General features: G+C 43.9%; 1 long non-coding RNA gene across 2 annotated transcripts in view; it reads left to right on the forward strand.

The window, feature by feature from the left end:
• The first annotated feature begins 1,132 nt into the window (after positions 1-1,132).
• Positions 1,133-19,824, forward strand: part of LOC119539421 — a 33,002-nt gene continuing 14,310 nt past the window's right edge. Inside the window, exons 1-5 of one of the 2 annotated variants that reach the window (XR_005217880.1) lie at positions 1,133-2,009; positions 2,550-2,610; positions 3,462-3,570; positions 7,171-7,338; positions 12,280-13,321. This is a non-coding gene — a long non-coding RNA (uncharacterized LOC119539421). Of the gene's footprint in view, positions 2,010-2,549; positions 2,611-3,461; positions 3,571-7,170; positions 7,339-12,279; positions 13,322-19,824 lie in introns of those variants that run through there. The other variant, XR_005217879.1, reaches the window with a different exon arrangement.

Genomic DNA, 19,824 nt, shown 5'->3' on the forward strand with positions numbered 1-19,824 from the left:
AACCTTTTGGGGTGAGGTTAATCTCCACGTTTCCAGTGCAAGTTGGATAGACAGTCCCAGCAGGTTTGAACCTTGGCTGTGTACAGAACCCTATAGTTTAGAAAAACAAAAACAAAACTGCCTGAACATTCTGGAGAGCAGGGAAATCCACGTTCTAACAGGTTTGAAACGGACTCTCAGGCACAGCTGCAACCTGTTTCTTTATGTTCACTAATAGGGATAGGGGCTAGGGCAGTCTGCTTTAGGGAAATCCTAAGCCACCTGCAAGCACCCTTCTCACCCACCCAGGACTAAATCCAGTTGTGCAGTGGTAGACTGTGTTGTTTGCCTGGGTGCTTGACATTTTTCCAAGGAATGTACCCACATCTTTTTGCACTAATTTATAACTGTCTCCTGAGTTTCATCCTTGATATTAATACCCAATCCTCCCCCCTCTTCACCCCACATGGCCCAGCCCTCACTTTCCCTGAGCTCTGCAATCTTCTGGCAAACAGGTTCACTTGGCTCTTTTGTCTGCTCAGCAAGCACAGCAGGTAGACGTCCGGGTGGCAGTGAGTGCTAGTTAACTAATTAATGATTGTAAAGCACTTTGAAAACATAAAGAACTAGATAAATGGCAAGCGTTGTTGTTATTAATTATGATGAGGAGGATGTTTAGTCATCCTTTGCCCTGAACCCAGCTCACTGCCACCACCGTGGCGGCAGGCAGCCTTGTGAACTAGGATGAGAACTTTCCTCCTCTCTGCAGGCGCTGTTTCACACTGAGTCAGTGACCAAGGTGAAGGGCAGGGGCCAGGAAACCTCCTCCCTCCTCTCCCACCTGCTCTCTAAGCACTGCCTGCTTTGCGGCTGTAATGCTAACATTTACCGAAAGCCAGGGTCTCTGAAACTGCCTCTCTGTTTCCCATTCACCTGTTCGTAAGTTCACTGGTGTTTCTTTGACCTCTTGAATATGGTGATTAGACTGCCCCTCTGGGAGGACAGGAGGGAGTCCGAGGTGAGTCCCCACTTTCCATTTAGTGGACAAACTCATTTGATAATATTGATAATTATTCCATCTTACATGTTTTTACGGCTTTATTTTTTACCAAATGCTTCTATGTGCATTTGCTTTTTTGATGCTATAATTCTGTTGACTGGGCAGACATTAATTTCTCCATTTTACAGATAGGAAACCTGAAGTTCAGGGAAGGTAAGGGGCTTGTGTAAGGCCCCAAGCATCTAGAATCTGGTGACAATGCCAGACCTTCACCCCAGCTCCCCCGAGCCCCAGGCTGAGCAGTGCCCTCCGCCCCACAAGGGGACTGCAGCAGACTCTAGCACCTGACAGGATGTGCAAGTAAATGTTAAAGAGGCTCCGTGTATATGTGCAAGCAAATCGAACGCTTTCAGGGGCGGCCCGCTCTCTGCACAGTCATCTGACCCGAAGCCCCAGCCACTGGTTAACATTTAGAAGTTCCCATGCCCTGCTTGAGTCTTGTGATCCTAGAATCTGATGTTCTATAGAACATTAGGGCTAGAAAGTCCTTTGAATCCACCTCTCTACCTCCCTCCCTTCACAGATGATGAAACTGAAGTCCAGAGAAGTCAAATTATTTGCATCAGAGATGCCAGAGTCGGACAAGGCACACAGCACAGTGTTCATGCTTTCCCTCGTCTGCCACACGGCTCCCTCCTCACCAGCCACCCACAGCTCAGCAGCCGCTTCTCCACTGCTGGGTGGTGAGGTTTCAGGTGGTTTCAAGTCCTTGTCCTTTTCTACATTTCCCCAAATTTCTCCACTGAACATTTTCCAAAATTTCTTTGAAAATAAATTACAGAAGTAATCAGAAAACAAATCATTGTTATGTATGCATAAATATGAGTAAGAGAAGTATAGTAGAAGCATACGTCTCTTCCCAAAACACATGATTCTTCCATGTTTTCCTAGATGTTCTTTCAACTGAGGCTTATTTGAGGGCTCAGATATTGCTGGTTGTCTTCTCCCACTGTAGTTCCTGAAAAAAGAGGTATTTAAATGGGCCTTAAACTTAGTTTTAGGTCTAAGCCCCAAAAGGCAGGGCTGTGGGGTCTGGGGGTGGGGAGGGCTGAATGGCCTGGACCTGAAGCAGAGGGTGGGGGCAGCCTCTCCGGGGGTGGGACAGCAGATGCACCACGTTGGAAGCTAAACAACACTGCCTGCTCTTTCCACCAAGATCCACACCCAGTGCTGTGGCCTGAGGTGCTGTGGGGCTTCTTTTTCTAAGTAGTGACTTTTTATGTAGCTATGGTTCTAAAAATTGCAGCTTCAAAATACATCTGAGTTCAAACATGCATCAAAAACACTGCCCTTCAAATCCATAGAGACAGAAAGTAGAGGGGAATGGAAAGTCACTATTCAGGGGTGCAGAGTTTCTGTTTGGCATGGTGAAAAAGTTTTGGAAATGGGTGACAGAGGCACAGTATTGTGACTGTAATTAATACCACCATATTATATTCTTGAATGTGGCTGCAATATCAAAATCTGTGTTATATATATTTTACCACAATAGAAATTTTTTTTTTTTAAGTGCTGCCCTTGCCTGAAGTGGAGCAATAAAGCAGACCAACGCTGCCCTGGACAAAGCTCAGGTTCTGCCCCCTCTTGCCCCTCCCCATGCCCCATCCTCTTGAGTCGCAGCTGCTGTTGCCCTCCAGTGGGGCCCCAGCCCTTCTTGCAGGGGACCAGTAAGGTGGGCATAGCTGGCAGGTTTGATTCTTTTCATTTACTTCTGAGCTGATGCTTTATCTTGCAGAGAGGAGTTTTTGGAGAAAATAGAGGAGAGATCACATCCAGGAGAGAAAAACCACAGACTAGGCTGACCCAGCAAGAGGCACCAGGTCATGGGCCCATCCCCCAGGGGTCAGGGAAGCCAAGAGAAATGGAAACTCCCTTTGGGGCTTTCTGGCAAGGCCATAGCATATTCACATGGCCCAGTGTTAAAAAAGAAAAGTAACTTCCCAAAGCTAGAATCACCACCCAGCACAGCCATCCCTCTCTTTCTTTCTGGGATACCTAATGTGGATTGGGCACTTACAATGTGTCAGGCACTATTACATCCCCTCTCTCATTTAATCTTCATATCAACCTAGGAGCTCAATTTCACAGATGAGGAAACTTAGGCACAGAGAGGTTAAGAAGCTTGCCCAAGGACACACAGCTAGGAGGTGGCAGAGCTGGGATTTGAACCGTGTCTTCCTGGCTCCAAAGCCCAGGCTCTTCCCCTATTTGGTATTTAGAGACCACAGTCTCATCAGAATCTCTCTAATCACTTCAGCCCTCCCAGTCTGAGTGCTGAAAGGAAGTGGAAAATATTCTCTGAACTACCATAATCCTGAAAGACTTGCCCAAGGGATGTTAGGAAGATCGGGATGTGGGGGCCAGGGCTGCTTTTTGTGCATACTGAGTCACTTGACTGGGGATTTCTTCCCTCTTGGTGCAGGAAGGAAGTGCACAGAAGAGACTGGCTGGTTGAACAGCCACCGGACCTGGGTGTGTGTCCATGTGTCAGCCCCGTGCTCCAGAGAGAGAAAGCTGGGCTTTCTCAGCAGGTAGAGACCAGTTTGGAATTGCCTTAGTTGTCCATGATTTGAACACCTCCACCTGATGACCACTTGCACCAAAATCCACCCACTCATACTGCTTTAGTCTGTCTAATTTCACAAGCATAAAGACATAGATGCTGGGAAAAAGGAATCTGAAACACGAACCACACATTTGAAGAGGTCTTGTGGAGGCTCTTGGGCCTTTGCTTAGCTCATTTACCCGGCTATGCTTCCACCAGCCAAACTCCTGCCCAACTCCCACCCTACCTTGTATTTTTCATGTACATTCAAGCAACAGAAAATGCAGCTCCAAATAATCTATGTAAAGAATTTTGGACTCTGCCCTGAATCTCGCGGGCCGATTCCACATCTACCACAGCAATGTGATGATATTCCTTTCCCCTGAAGACTGACTTGGGATGGGGAGGGGAGAGTGCAACAGGCAGGGAAGCTGAGAGCTGAAGGCATGAGCTGTGGTCATAAGAATATTTACCCATAGAGAGCCTTTCATCTGACCATCTCAAAGCACTTCCTGCGAGTAATTAATCCCCACACCACCTCTGCTTGGTAGGTAAGTGTGATTTCCCCATGTTTATAGATCGGGACACAGAACATGGTAGTATTAAATGCCTTTCTTCAGGACAGCATGTCCTTCAAAGGGCTGGGACTAGATCATGAGGCAGTTCTGCCTCTGATGTGGTGGGACAGCAAAGAAAGTGATGTCAGGCTCAGTGAACAGAAGTCAGACCCTTGTCCCCTTGTCGCCCTTACCCCCTTCACACATGATCCCTAGTACACACTAAATTTGGCGATTAGTGGGGTGCATGTGTTTGTATATACATTAGAAGAGTCTCAGGAAGCCAAAGGGAGGGTAAGGCTGAGAAGAGAAAGAATGAAAAGCAATAAACTAAGAGGTGGTTAGAGGTTCTCTCTGATTTCCTGTAAGTATAATCCTACTGGCCACATGTGAGGGAAACCAAATGTCATGCAAAGCAGTGAAATTGTCACCCTCTGAAGGTGGGACCCTGTAGGCGAAAGGTCAGCATAATACCTCTTCTAGCAAAGCAGAAGTCTCGATACTATTTTTAGAAACTCCTAGAATTTGCCATCTTGCCGTGATACGAGAAGAACCGAAGATTACGGTTCATCTCCGGAGAACAGTGTCATGCTTCTCCCTCTGCCTTAGCTGATGGGCTTCCGAGAAGCTGTGTGTAGAAAAGATGTTGGGAAGTGAACCACACCCCAAATACACCGGGGCTCCTACGGGTTAAGGGACTTGGGTGGGGAATCAACCCAAAGCAGCCAGTCATCACCCCATCTGAGCGGCTTTTATGTTTAGCCTCGTGGTTAGGAGTGTGGGGCTTTGAAATCACGCTCCAGTTCCAGCCCCACCTTCCACCATGGCCGTGCCACCTGGGCAAGTGGCTTGACCTCTTTGAGCCTCAGTTTCCTCATTTGTTAATTAGGGCTCATCATGTCCTCCCTCACGGGGCTGCTGTAAGTGCTCCAGGGGATAGAACTAGTTCCTAGGAAGCATTCAATGAATAGTCGCCATTGTTCAGTTCTTAAGTTTTACATATTGGTTTTTCTTTAGTCAAAGGATATCTCTTTTAGATGACTCAGATTCCTTAGGGTTCTAAAGCAGATCATTCCTCCATAAAATCCAAGTCTATGAAACATGACTGATTTTACTCAGTCTGGAAGGCCCTTGTTCTTCATTTCCCTTGGGATAAGCACAGATCCAGATGTGAGACAATGTGGTCTCTGGGCTGATCCTCTAGTCATAGTGCCCTCTCCTAGGGGTTTTCAAGACAATCAGCATTATAATAGAGGGTCTAAAGCAATGATTGTATCTTTTTTCAGTAATTCCCTGAGATAACGATAAAAGTTGTAACTCTCTCCCTCCCAAAATATACATGCACACAAAAACATATGGTTTCAGCGCATTCAAAGCCCATGGAAGTCAATCCTAAGGAAATTTGGGTAGCGAGAAGTGTTTTATCTTTCTCATCCCCTGGGAACCTATCTAAAATAGGAACAAGTAAATGTCTTTCTGTGAAAGTACAGGTATCCTTTACCAGGTGTTTCCATTCTTTCCTTTTTTAATATTTTATACTTCTGGACTTTGCTCCAGAAAACAAAACCAAAAACAAAAAAGATAGGCATTTTTGAAAAAATGCACATATTATTATAAAAAAATAAGAATATTGGGTGCTTTTTTACATTTATTAATATTGGCCTTAAGAGTCCAACTCTGATTATAACTATAAAAAATATTCATTGAAAAAAGATTGGAAGGAAACATGGAAAAATGAGAACAGTTGTTGGGGTGGCAGAATATGGAATATTCTTTTTCTTTATAACTTGATCTTCAGTTATTGATGTTACATGATAAAATACCTAAATGAACATAAGTAAAAACTTCAATTGAATCAATGTGTCTGGGAGTAGAAAAATGACTGTTGAAAACATATTTAAACATAGGAGAATTAATCGTCTTTCATCATTTCTCCTTTGGAAGCTCATGCACATTTATGGAAAAATATTGAGCATTCCATCTTACCCATGGATACTGTTCTTCAGGATTTTCTGAGAATGATGGATGCAGATAGATTTTATAACATTCTGAGTCCTTTAGATGCCTTCATTCCTGCAGACACTAACATGGAAAGTAGAAAATCATAATAGCCAAGACATAAACAGCACAGGAACTAATATATCACCAGCGTGTCTCTGGGAAACTGGAAACTCAGCAATATGATTTTATGAAAATTACCAAGGAGAAGGTCCAGAGAGAATCACCAGCAAGAGCGCAGACGGAGTGGCCTCTAATAGAGCAGGATGGAGCACAGGTGGGACCTCTGGCCTGTGAGCCCTGAATCTGATGCAATTCATGGACCCAAATGCCACAGTAAGATTCTTCCTAGGGTCATAGTAAATCAGCTAATCTATGTTTTATTGAGCACCTTTTATCATGTAACAGGGACTACATGTGGCAGGTACCAAGAAAAATGAGAAAAATGAGACCTCGTCTCTGATTCCAAATCTGGAACCAGATTTGTCTGCTTGGGAAGACAGAATTCAGTCATCAAAGAAGTTCCTGCTATAAGACAGAAGCACGAGACAAGACTTGGAGCTCCTATGAGTGCCAGGCCCTGATCTGCGCTCTAGGGTTACATGCCAGTGAACAAGAGAAAGTTCCCACCTTTAGGGCCTTAGATTCCTGTGGGGGAGACAGACAATGAACATGAAAACAAATACATAAACAGGATCCCTTCAGACAGAGATGAAAACAAAACAGCAATGTGATAGAGTGCTTGGCCTCTTTGGGGAGATCGTGTTTGAGCACTGGATGATGGGAAGAAGTCAGGCACAGCAATATCTAGGGGGAAATCGCCATTGGCAGAAGATCTGTGGTCTGTGGGGCTCATCAGGAGGAGACCATTCCAGAAGGAGAGAAAGATACGTGTAAGGAAGTAATCCTATAGAGGGGTAGGGGAGCTGAAACAATGTTGGGCTTCATTCTGCAGGTCAGGGATGTTGCTCCTTCCTACCTCTGCTCCCATGGCAGACATTATTAATCTAACCTTGAGTTCTCTCCCACAGGGCCCACAGGCAGCCTCCCAAGCAGGCACTACCAATCGACTAGAGTTAAAAGCTTTTGAGCAAAACACTATCCAAATAAAAGCAATGTTTTAAGAAAGATTAATCTGATCATGATACGCAAGACAACTTGGAAGGAACTGAAATGGGTGTTCCTGAGGACACTATGAGGTAATAATACTTGCTAATATTTATTCAGCACCTACTTAATAACTTTATTTATTTATTGTAACTCTATTAAATAAAAGTTGTAACTTTATTCATTTTCATCAGCTTTCCAAAGTAGATATTATTCTACTCTTTGAGCAGGTAATGAAACTGAGGCTCAGAGAGCATAAGCCATTGCCCAAGTGGAGAAACCAAGATTTGAACCTAAATCACTCGATTCCAAAGCCCTTGCTCATTTCAGTATGGAACATCAATATTCTAAATGAAAGGTGATAGAAATATGGAATAGGGATGGAAAGACTGGGCAAATAGGAGAAACATAAAGAAAAAAATAATGGGAGTTGATGACTGGATAACAGAAGGAAGGCAAGGGTAGGGTCAAAGATAATAACCACAACAAAATAATATATATCTTGGTTTATTCACAGAAAAGAGTCTTGAATGATACACCCCAAACTGGTTACTTCTGAGGAGTGGGCTGGAGAGTGGTGTGGGAGAGGGGGCAGCATTTTTGCTTGTTACTATATGTACTTCTGCATTTTTTGAGCATTGGATGTCACATATATTTTTATATTTAAAAACATTAAAGAGTTTAATTTTTTTTTCTCCTCAGTGACTGAGAGAATGCCACTGACAATTCAGCAGATGACACTTGGGGTTTTAGACATGTTGAGTTGAGGTGATGGTGGGCCAGCCGTGTGACCCTGCCCCACAGGGTTTTAGGGCCGATTCAGGATCCAGGCACATTTGTGGTTCCAAGCTCTGACTCTTCATTTTGGGATTCAGCCAGCCTAGGCCATCCTCTCTGCCACTAGACTGTCCCCAGGGGACTGTGGCAAAACTCCAGCACCAGCTTGACCTGGTGCCTGGGGCTTTGTGTTGGACCCACTCTGGGAATACTGTTCCTTTTTGTTTGCTTACAGTTCCCCAGAGAAGTCCTGGCAAGGTAGTTGTGGGGAAGGGGGAGGGAGGGGAGGAACACCTCTAGCATTCCTGGCTCCCTGGTGAGATGCTAGGACCTAGTCTAGGAGATGAGCCTTTGTCAGGCAAGACCTTTTTGGCTTCTTGACCTCTCTGTGCCCTGTGTGGGCATCACCCCATATCTGTTTACCTCAAAACAATGGGGCTGTGAGCAATCGCTAATAAAAAGAGCTCTTCAACAACTAGCAGTTTCCATAATCACAACCATAATAATAGTAATAATAATAATAATGATAATATGTCCAGGAAAAACAACAGTTTGCTGAAAATTTGAGAGTAGATTCCTGAGGCAGGAATAAGATGCCCCCATAATCATCTTACTCAAGATGCTTTTTAATAGAAGGTAATAACCAGAATTGAAACCATCAACATAATGTATGCCGTGTCATAAAAAGTAATTGTCAGGTCTGCAAGGATCCCTGGAGCAAGGCTTCCACTGTCCTGCTTCTTCTTTGCCAACTGCAGACTATGTATTTCACCATTGCTTAGGAGTGACCTCTCTCCAGAATCAGAGCAGAGAGAGCCAGTTAAGCCGATACAAATTGTCCCAGCTTCTAAGACATCAGGAAGCTTTGAAATCTAAGAGTGGGCTGTTTCCTCTGTGGGGGTGAAATGAGTGGGACAGACCCAGGATGAGCTCATTTCCCTCCTGTTTGTTTACCACATGTCTGGCCTGGGGTGGCTAAGTTGCTAACCTAGCTCAGGTAGGCCTTTGTCTGGTACCCCCCATGCGCAAGCCTTGGGAGCCTCCTTCGGGCTCTCGAGAAGTCATACAGTCATTTTCCAACCCCAAAGCCTAGAAATGTGTAATTTCTTTAGAAATTGACCTGAAAATAGGCAAGGAACCTAAACATACCTGCTTTCTGAACGTGCAAATGGTCCCGTTGGCATGGCGGGATCGGAGTGAGTCATGCCCTGTCGGCCAGCACCGTGTGTCCTCCTGGCAGTTTATGGGCTGACATTTGGCCCACAGTCTCTCTGTCCCCATGGTCAATGCCTCAGGATGCTGGGATTCAACTTTCACTTTAAGAGGCGTAATTCTAAAATATCAGTCCGACTTGTGGCCTTTGACAGGGAAATTCCTTCTGTGCAGCAGAAGGCAAATCCTGTGGTTGCAAGGCATGATGTAGCACTTTTACCTGTGTCGAGATACCTGGCCGAATCTGTGAAATCTGGGAAAGATCCCAGTTCTCTTCAGGAAGCACCAGCCTGAGTGTGGTGGCCCTTCCCTGCATTGCTCAAGAGTCTCAGAGTTGATTCATGTCAGTGATACAGAGAATTGGGGAGTCAGGCAGCCACCCTCTCTTACACACCTCTTTGTCACATTTAATCACTTAGAATTATCCAATATGATTTGGATTTTTTTTTTTTTTACAATGTATTATTTCAATTTTTTTTTTGTCTTTAAATGAAGGCAGAAGGAAGACCAGGCCCCCAGCTGAGGCCTCGTCACTAGGAAGAGGGCTTTGCTTTGAACTCGGGCGGACTTGCTTCACATTGTGTCTCCATGTTTAATGGAGCCCCTGAATCCGCTCTTCCCTTTGCGTGGTTCGGTGACATTCCATTCATTTCTCCCTGGTGTATCTCTCCCGGGTGAGGTTGGTGGCTCCTTCCTTCCCTGGCCACTCGTGAGCTGAAGGTAGACAGGATCATCTCTAAGGAAGCCCTGAAGTCGGTAGTCCCTCCCTGCCGGATTCGGGTTTAGCAAATCCCCTCCTGCCTGCCTCACTTCCTCTTCCTCTCCTGGTTCTGCCTGGGCCTGTCTGTGCTCTTCCTCCCCTGCCACAGTCCAGAGAGCGTGACGTAGGTTTGCAAAATCTCACAGAAATCTCTGAATCTCAGAACCAACAAAGGGCTTTCACCCCTTTTCTTTCCTCTCTCTGCCCTAACACTTCCTTCGTTTTGACCCTTCCCATCCAGAAGAGCATCTACACAGTTCACCTGGCACCAGGAGGGACGGAGCTTAGACATTCTCCATCTTTGCTTCCCAGTACTGAATTCCTACGGTTAATACATAGGAAGGGGCCGAGTGACACGCCAGCCTCTTTCTGCGCATCCCCCATGGTCACCACCAGCCACATGTGGCCACTGAGTACTTGCATCGTGCTGGTCCTAACTGAAATGTGCCTTGAGTGTAAAATATACACCAGAGTTCAAAGAATTCAAACAACACAAAAAGAATGGCAAATATCCCATTAATATTTTTTATGTTGATTATGTGCTGAAATGATATTTTGGATATATTGGGTTAAAATAAAATATATTGAAATGACTATCCCCTGTTTCCTTTTACTTGTTAAAAAATGTGGCTACTAGAAAATTTTAAAAGTTATCTGTGGCTCACATTCTATTTCTCTTGGCTCATGCTTGACTCGGGAAAGACCCTTGCCCCATTGTCACAGGGCTCCCTGGACTGTCTCCTTAGCCTTAGCCCTTTTGAAATAGCTCCAGAGCCTGGCCTCAAAGCTGATCCCTCAAGTGCTGATTTCCAACCACACCGTAAGGTCTGGATTAAGGCAAGAAAAGCGGGGGTGGGGGCTTCCTAACTGCCTGTTTAACTTGCATTATAGGTCCCTGGAGATTATGTTCTTTTAGGCTTTTATTGCTATCAATATGGTGGCCCCCAAGAACCCTTTTAATTACTGTGGCTATTAGGACCAATATGAATAATAACCATAATAATCACCTCCGGAGGCAGAGTGAGTAAAATATTCCACGAGAGTGACACATGCACCCATTAACTCGGGGCACTGGAGTGTGTGTTTGGAAAATAAGCTCTTCTAGGAACTAAATGATAACTTCAAGTCCTGAAAGAGTTAATAGGGAAGGAATGTACTGCCATACAGTATTTTCCTTAACTCCAGGTGGCTGTGCATATGCACACGTGTAGGTATAGAAACATTGTTATAAATGTCTAGGCAGCCCCATTTTCTTTTGTGTGTCAGAAGCAGCTCCAGCGGTGTTATCACATCTAGTGTAAAAATGAAAACTCACCCACATGGTGCACGGCCCTGTGACAGGCCCTTGGTCAGGTAGGAGTTCCACGTCTAGGCCTGAGCTTCTGGCTGCTTTATCTTCAACCTCTCCCTTCTCCCATCTGTCAGCCTCACTTCCAGGTTCATCTTCCTGAAATGTGGAAGTGTCTGTGAGACTCCCTTGGTCAGAAATATTCAATGAGTCTCTGTTGCCTGAAAGATAAATCCCAGACTCCTCAGGACTCAAACCCTCAGTTTCTGGCTCCTGTTTCCTCTCTGGCTTTATTTCCCCCCTCTTCTCATATGATCCAACCCAGCTGATGGCTCCTTCATTGATTCCGCAGACATGTATTGAAGGCCTGCAATCTGTCTGTCACTTTACTAGGCTCTGCAGCTACAGGCAGACACCATTCTTGTCCTCTGGAGTCTACTATCCAGTGGGGAAATAATTACACAGATAATTAATGGTTCATGGTAACCACATGAGTGAAGGAGAAGCACAGGGGACTGGAGAAGCATTATTTAGCTCTCTGTAAGCCTTTGCTTTCCACCTAGAGTGGAAGCTCCTTGATAACAGAACACGTCTTTCCTGCCCCAGGAGAACCCACCACATAACTCAGCTCGTGGTTGGTGCTCAGAGAATTCTTGGCAGAAGTTATTGATGGTGAAGTATCAGAAGTGGATGGGCTCTTCCAAGTTGCATGATCAGTGGTTTTCCATCTCCATGCCCTGTATTCACAAGTGCCCAGCAGGGAAAGACAGCAGGAAAGAGTCAGGGTGTGGGGCAGTGACCCCTTCCTGCCAGGCTTTGGGCAAGGCCCTCACCTGCAGTACCTTTCCTGTGAATTTTACCCAATAATGTAGATAATGTACTAAACTGCTGGCTCAGGTGTTCTTCACAAAATACTTTTTAAATCAAAATACCGTTTTTACTCAGTAGGGTACTTTGAGGAGCAACATAATTTTTCTTGTTTTTAAAATATTTTAGATCTTAGGCAAGACTCTCCCCGCAAAGGGAGGCCACTGCAAGGGACGAGATGGCTCCTCCCCTTCCTGTTGCTGACAGCACGTGGAAGGTGTCCTGATGCTGAGCACCTCACCAGGGGGCGTGTGGCCAGCGATGCCTGTCAAAGTCACGGTGTCCCGCCCTCGGGGTGGCAGCCAAAGAGCATGGGAAGCAGGACTCAACGTGACAGCATCCACCCATTGAGACATTCGCATTACATCATCCAGGTCCACGAAGAGTTTCTGTGGAACCAGACCAGTTGAGTTTCTTGCTAGCTGCTGGGACGTGTGCAATGAGTTTAAGTGAACACGGATCTTATGAAAGAATAACTTGCATTTTCTGCTGGACTCACTGGGCCATACAGCAGTTTTCAAAGTGAGGCCCTCAGGCCACCTGCCAGAATCAACTGGGGATTCCTGCACCTCTCCCCAGATCATACAAACCAGTTTCTCCAGAGTGGGACTCAGGAGTCTGCACTCTACCAAAGTTCTCCAAAGGGCTTTTGTGTAAACTCACTCACGTTTGAGGACCACTGTTGAGTGTGGCCACCAATCAACCCTTTCTCAAGTCCATGCTCTTGCTTCCCTCCATTGTCACTCTTGCCTCCTAACCCCTCACTGGAATTGGTGTTTGCCTTCCCTATTCCCCAGAGCTACTGTCTGCCAGCAAACTGTCCACCCTGCTGTTGCCCAGGAGCTAGAGAGGAGGGAATGGGAAATTATTGTTTAATGGATATAGAGTTTCTGTTAAGGGTGATGAAAAAGTTTTGGAAATTGATTGTGGTGATGACTGCACAACATTGTGAATGTAATTTATCTCACTGCAATGTATACTTAAGCATGGTTATGATGGCAAATTTCATATTCATATATTTTACCACAATAAAATTAAAAAGTAAAACAGTCAAGAGCTCAATCACTTTCCTCCTAGGAGAACCCCAAAACATATGGGAAGAGATCACCTTTGTCAAGCCCCCAGAAATGTCCTGCTATACCCTTCTCACAGAACAAAGGACCCCCTTAAATGATTCTCCTTATTGGCTGCTCAAAATAGAGATGGCTGGCAATTTTGAATGTCCTCTTATCTCAACTAAAAAATATAAAATAAAATAAAATTCTTTTCACCAGCCACCCTGCTTACTAGAATTACATAATTGAATTCCATAATATTTTGTTGTTGCTACAAAATCATGTGGATTTAAGCTATTAAAAAAAATGCTTAAAGGGCTTTCTAGTGTATCCTTTCTACCACTTCCAAATCCTGATTATTGGTAATGAAAAATGTTTTAAATACAGATTTACCCTCTTAAAGAAAATAACCATCAGGGCTAATCTTGGACAAAACTGTGACTTTGGCTTTCTTAACAAAGTATTCTGTACTCTTTCTCCACTTCAGGACCCCGTCTGTCCATCCCCAGGGTACAGAGAAATTAGGCTGTGCCAAGTCTTCTGTTCTAAAGGAAAGCATCTGCTCAAAACCAACTTACTATGACAAAACCAACTCTTAACTAAGATTTTAGGAATTTCAGTAATGCCCCCACCAGGAGTGCTTGTGTTTTAAAAGAGAAGTTTAGAGGGAGAGCAATGTTCAGCACCAAGAATGAATCACTAAGGACGGCACTCCGCATCTGGGAGTAGAGAGCCTTCAACATCCCTCCAGTTGCACCCTGTGGTGGGTGACTGGCTGTTCTGCTCTGCCAGGGGCCCACCCCTGCTGTTCCCAGCCTGCTGGAAAATGCAAACAGAAGGGGTCTCATGTCAGCAATACGTTGATGATAGTTGAAGCTGGGTGCTGGGTACATGGAAATTCATTATACTAGTCACTCTCCTTTTGTGAATGCTTGAAAGTTTTCCATAGGAAGAAGTTAAAAACTACTCTTCAACCAAAAAGTAGGAGGTAATTCTTTTGGTTTTTGAATGTGTGTAGATCGGAAGAGTGATTATAAAAGATTCTGTTGATTTTGAAATGCATTGTTTCATTTCATCAGCTGGTGACTGATGGGTTGATTTTGAATATCAGGAATTGACTTAAATCGTTGCACAAAAATGTGCCATAAATCCAGTTCCTTTCTCTCTAGTATAATAATATTTTTATAATCCAGGAAGTGAAGTGCTATTATGCAAAAAAGGAGAGATCTTTGTACACAGTCTGGGCCCTCAGAAGACATTACCAGATTTTCTGTGTATGCAAAATAACCACAATCTTAGGCTGGCTATAGCTCTTGCCAGACTCAGGCATGAAACCTGCACTAGAAGAAATGCAGGGTCTCTTGAAATAGCCATACAAAGATGCTCCCAAGACTCATGAAGTAAATGAAAATTATAGTTTCTTAATCTGAGAACATGTCACTTGACATAGAATTATAGTCATCAGAACCTATTTTTATGGGCAACAGTGTGGCTTATCTCTAAGATAAGTTGCATGTAAATACACAAAGTAAAACTTGGCCATCCCAGAAATCTTGGGGAATGAGTCATTTTTGCTGATGTTACTGATATCTTTTAGGCAATAAAACTTTAACCAATTATATATGGGAATTTCTTGTAAAAGCTGTGAAGCTCTTTACCATGTTACACTTCATCATGGTCTTTCCTTGTCTTGATGACTTAGAGATATGAATATGAACACAATTACTGTATTTCTCCATGTCAGGGAAGATGTGGATGGGGCTATTGTCTACACTGACCAGTCTTGCATTGATTTTTGTAAAGCTCTTCTTCCATCTGCTCAGATGTCAGCTACCTCTGCTATCTGCTTTCAGTGTGCCCATTTCCAGCATCTTTTCCTCTCGCTCTGCCTTTTGATTTGTTGCTTCTAGTCCTTTGTGGACTGGAAAACAGATCACTGACCCTTTTAGAACTGTGTATAAGGAAGAGTAGATAGAGTCTGAATAACAAGCCAAGAGCAGAACCTTTATGAAACCTCTTCTGGTGGATCAGGAGCCATCGCTATAAATGGATAAGGTCTTAGCATCAAAAAGAGTTATATGATTCTGGCAACTGTAACATTTCTGTGTTCTATTTTGAGTTCCATGTTGCTCTTTTCATTTATTGGATTATAGTGTGCAATAGCCAGGGCCAAAGACATCAGTTTATGGATGGAAGTTAATATCCATGGATCCAAGTTACATAAGATGAATTGTTTTCAAATTTAAGTTTTGGGGTTGTGTATGTGCGCGCGCGTGTGTGCATGTTTAGTTGGCTAAGAGGCTGGCAAGACTGTTGCTGCAAAGGAGAGGCTAGGCCTGCCTACAATGGTGTGTAAGAGCCTCCTCCCAAATGTCTGTTGCTCAGATGTGGCCCTCTCTCTCTAGCTAAGGCAACTTGGCAGGTGAAATCACTGCCCTCCCTATGTGGGGTCTGACACCCAGGGGAGTGAATCTCCCTGGCAACGTGGAATATGACTCCCGGGGAGGGATCTAGACCCAGCATTGTGGGATGGAGAACATCTTCTTGATCAAAAGGGGGATGTGAAAGGAAATGAAATAAGCTTCAGTGGCAGAAAGATTCCAAAAGGAGCCGAGAGGTCACTCTGATGGGCACTCTTATGCACAATATAGACAACACTTTTTAGGTTCTAATGAATTGGAATAGCTAGAATAAATACCTGAAACTATCAAACTACAACCCAGAACCCATGAATCTTGAAGACAATTGTATAAAAATGTAGCTTATGAGGGGTGACACTGTGGTTGGGAAAGCCATATGACCATACTCCCCTCTGTCCAGTGTATGGATGGATGAGTAGAAAAATGGGGGCAAAACAAACAAACAAACAAACAAAAACACAGTGTTCTTTTTTACTTTAATTGTTCTTTTTCACTTTAATTTTTATTCTTATTATTTGTGTGTGTGGTAATGATAATTTTGGTGATGAATGCACAACTATTTAATGGTATTGTGAACAATTGAATGTATGCTTTGTATGACTGTATGGTATGTGAATATATCTCAATAACAATGAATTAAAAAAATAAAAGATTTGCTGGATACAAAAAAAAAAAAAGGCAATTAGGCAGCATATAGCTAGTGAGAGGCAGCGGGCAGGGGTAGCTTAGTGTTAAGAGAGTAAATTATGAAGCCAGATCACCTTCTCAGTAAAATGGGGACCAGGATACATTTTTGGGTATTAAATTAGTTCACTCTGTAAAGCATTTGATCAACATAGACTCTTATTTTTAGGCAGGGAGAAGAATACAGCCAAGACTCAAGATTGATTCTGGATCAGAACTAGAGTAAATTTTCTCCCACCCCTTCCTCCTGCATCAGATAAAAGAAAAAGAGAGAAATAAGAATAGTAGAAATGGTGAAGGAGGAAAGAAGCCATGGGGAGTAGTTGGGAATTATTTGTGCCTGTTCTGTGTGTAAAATTAACATTGCCCAAACAGAACTGGTAGACACAACCAGCACAGCACCCTCTCTAATGGAAATACTGATTACAACTCAATGATCTGCTAACAACTAATAAATAAAAATGCATAGAAGAGAAAGAGTGAGAGGATAGTGAAAACCAACAAGGGGAGTGCTTCAAAGGTGATTCATGCAGCAGCAAGAACTCGCTGCCCCTTCTGGAACACTTTCCTGATGTATATAGGCAAGCCTCAAAGAGAAGTATAAGAAATGAAGGGGATCAGGATCAGGTCAGAGATGAAGCCTCCTTTTTGGATCAGTGTGCCTGGAAGGCTTTTTCTTTAGTTTTCTGATCCCACGAAATACAAACTTATCTGCAAAGAAGTGCAGTCTTGAGTTGTTAAACACCAATTCCATAAATGAAAGGACAGAGCCTGAAGGCATGACATAATTAATTTAGTGGTGCAGTTTTTCAACCATTTGTTAGTTGAGTCATTTCCAAAGACAGATTGCAAAACCTTTGAGCTGTGACTGAAAATGAAGAATGAAGATTAGCTTAGGTGCTGACATGTTTTTTATTTATCCAGATCTGGGATATTGAACATAGGGGACAACTTTGGAAGCAATCGATAAAAGCCAAACAATAATCAAGAAAAGTCAAGAAATAAAGATCCCTTTCTGCTAAATAGGAATGGAGAGGCCCTCTCCCTGCTGCTAAGCTTCCGGTCTTTCAGAATATGACAAGCAAGATGGCTGGTGGTTATTGTTGTAAACATTCAGCTCCAAACAGATACCTCAGTTCGTTATGCAGTGGGATGGGGAGGATGATCCATTTTGACTCATGCTGCCTAGGTGGCGGAAATCCCACTGAAAACAGCTGGAGGAATTAGATGAGACTGAATTAACTCAGGTGTCTGTGGAAATGGGTGGGAAGAGGCAGTGATTCATGGCTGTGGCTAAGATAAACTGGTTCTTTTCATTATAAGCTCCAAGTGATCCAGAGTCCATTTCCTGAAGTCATTGTAAAGAAGAGGAAGTTCACTTTTAATAAACAGAAAGTAAACACATCGGAGCTGCTCAGGTGAGACTCAGAAAGATGCTAGAGGTCATTCCCCAGGAGTGATGAGGTGTCTGCTCACCCCAGGCGGTGGGTGCTGGCGCCCAGAGATTTAACTTGATCACAAAGACCAAGGGGACTCATACAGACATGGCTATGCTGTCAGACTGAGGTGGACATTTGGCCTTTAATATATTTTTAAAAATTAGTCAATGATGAAGGTTTTATTTATTTATTTATTTTCCTACAGAAAAACAAGGGACAAAAGTTATCAGTTTTCCTTACTGCTTTGCTCCTATGGTATAGTTTCCAGATCTGAGACTGTAGCAGATTTCATATAGCCCACCACTGGTAAAAATTGATATAGGGTAAATTTTGGAGTGGAGATTTTTGATGATGCTTCTAAGTGGGACTTGATTCAGGGCGGAGTTGGTTTGGGTGCATTTGCTGAAAGGCTTGTGTGATCATTTTCTCCCCCCACCTCCAAATGGTCTCAGCAGCCTGGCCTCAGGGAAGCCCCATCTAGCTTGTCCTCACAGTGTTTGATCAGTGTTGGAGGAATAACACATACCGTTAGCATTGCCCCTTCTGAAAATCCAAGGGGACAGTGACGGTGTGGTAGCTTTATAAAAGAAGAACTGGATTTAGAATTAGAACACCTTGGGGTGGTCCCAGCTCTGCACCTGATGCCTGATGTGCCCCTGGGCAGGTCGCTCTTCCCCATGGGACCTGACTAAATTGAGAGAGCTGGGATAATCCCGAGCCCCTCCTACTCCTGAGATCTACTAGTCTGTGAAGTGCTATCACCAATGGTAACAAAGTCTGCGAAACTGATGGTCCTCTGGCAACGTAGAATAAAGGAGACGTGACCCTCTCCCTGTGACGGGAGCCAGGGCTGCCCAGTCCCCTTCTTGGCCACACATGTGCAGATGATAGAGGGCACCTACAAGCATCGCACAATTCCCTGACAGCACAGGGAGGGAGAATCTTCTCAATGTTACCAGCACTCCCGGCCTACTCTTCCGGGTTCCCCAAATCCCCTCACTTAACTCTCTCCCTCACCTGTTTGAATAATCGTGGTGAAAATGGTAGTATTGTATTATAGAAATCCCTTCTTCCATCCTGCTTGTACCAGTTTGAATATATTATGCCCCCCAAAACACCATGTTGTTTGATGCAATTTTGTGGGGGCAGATGTATTTAGTGTTGATTAGATTGGAATCCTTTGTTTCCAAGGAGATGTGACTCAATGAACTGTGAGTGAAACGTTTGATTGCATAATTTCCATGGAGGTGTTGCCCCGCCCATTCAGGGTGGGTGTTGATTGGATCACTGGAGTCCTATAAAGGAGTTCACAGACAGAAGGACCTCAGAGCAACTGAGAGTGACATTCTGAAGAGGAGCTGCAGCTCAGAGAGGACAAAACGCCCCAAGAGCAACATTTTGGAGAATGCCATTTTGAAACACAATTTGGGAGCAAGCAGACGCCAGCCACGTGATGGAAGTTTTCCAGACGCCAATGGCCATCCTTCAGTGAAGGAACCTGATTGTTGATGCGTTACCTTGGACACTTTATGGTCTTCAGACTGTAACTCTGTAACCAAATAAACCCCCTTTATAAAAGCCAATCCATTTCTGGTATTTTGTATGCCAGCAGCATTAGCAAACCAGAACACTGCTCTACATGTCAGAAGCATTAAACTGGAATTGACTTGACCGAGACAGGGCAGGTAACTCCCTGCCTCCAGTAGAACAATTTCAAAACCTCTTGCAGGGGAGCATCTGCCCCATTTCTCAGACCTCTACAGAAAAAAAGTTCTCCATTTTCCCTTTGTTTGATATTTACCAGCCCTTGTGGTTGAGAGTTGACCAGAGGATTAGGGCATATTTTTAAATTTATTTGTTTTATTTAAAAATTTGATAATATGTGTACCCGGTGGAAAATTGGAAAGATGCACACGGGTACTCAGGGTGAAGTAAGTCTTTCTCCAGGCTGTCTTCTAGCCTCCTGTCTCTTCCCTAGAGGCACCCACTTTTTCCAAATCATTGTGTTTCTGTTCAAAGCTATTCATTATATATACAGGAATTTGCACACCTATTCCTTTTTTTTTCTTTTCACAA

This window comes from Choloepus didactylus, chromosome 7, assembly GCF_015220235.1.
Source record: "Choloepus didactylus isolate mChoDid1 chromosome 7, mChoDid1.pri, whole genome shotgun sequence".
NCBI lineage: Eukaryota > Metazoa > Chordata > Mammalia > Pilosa > Megalonychidae > Choloepus > Choloepus didactylus.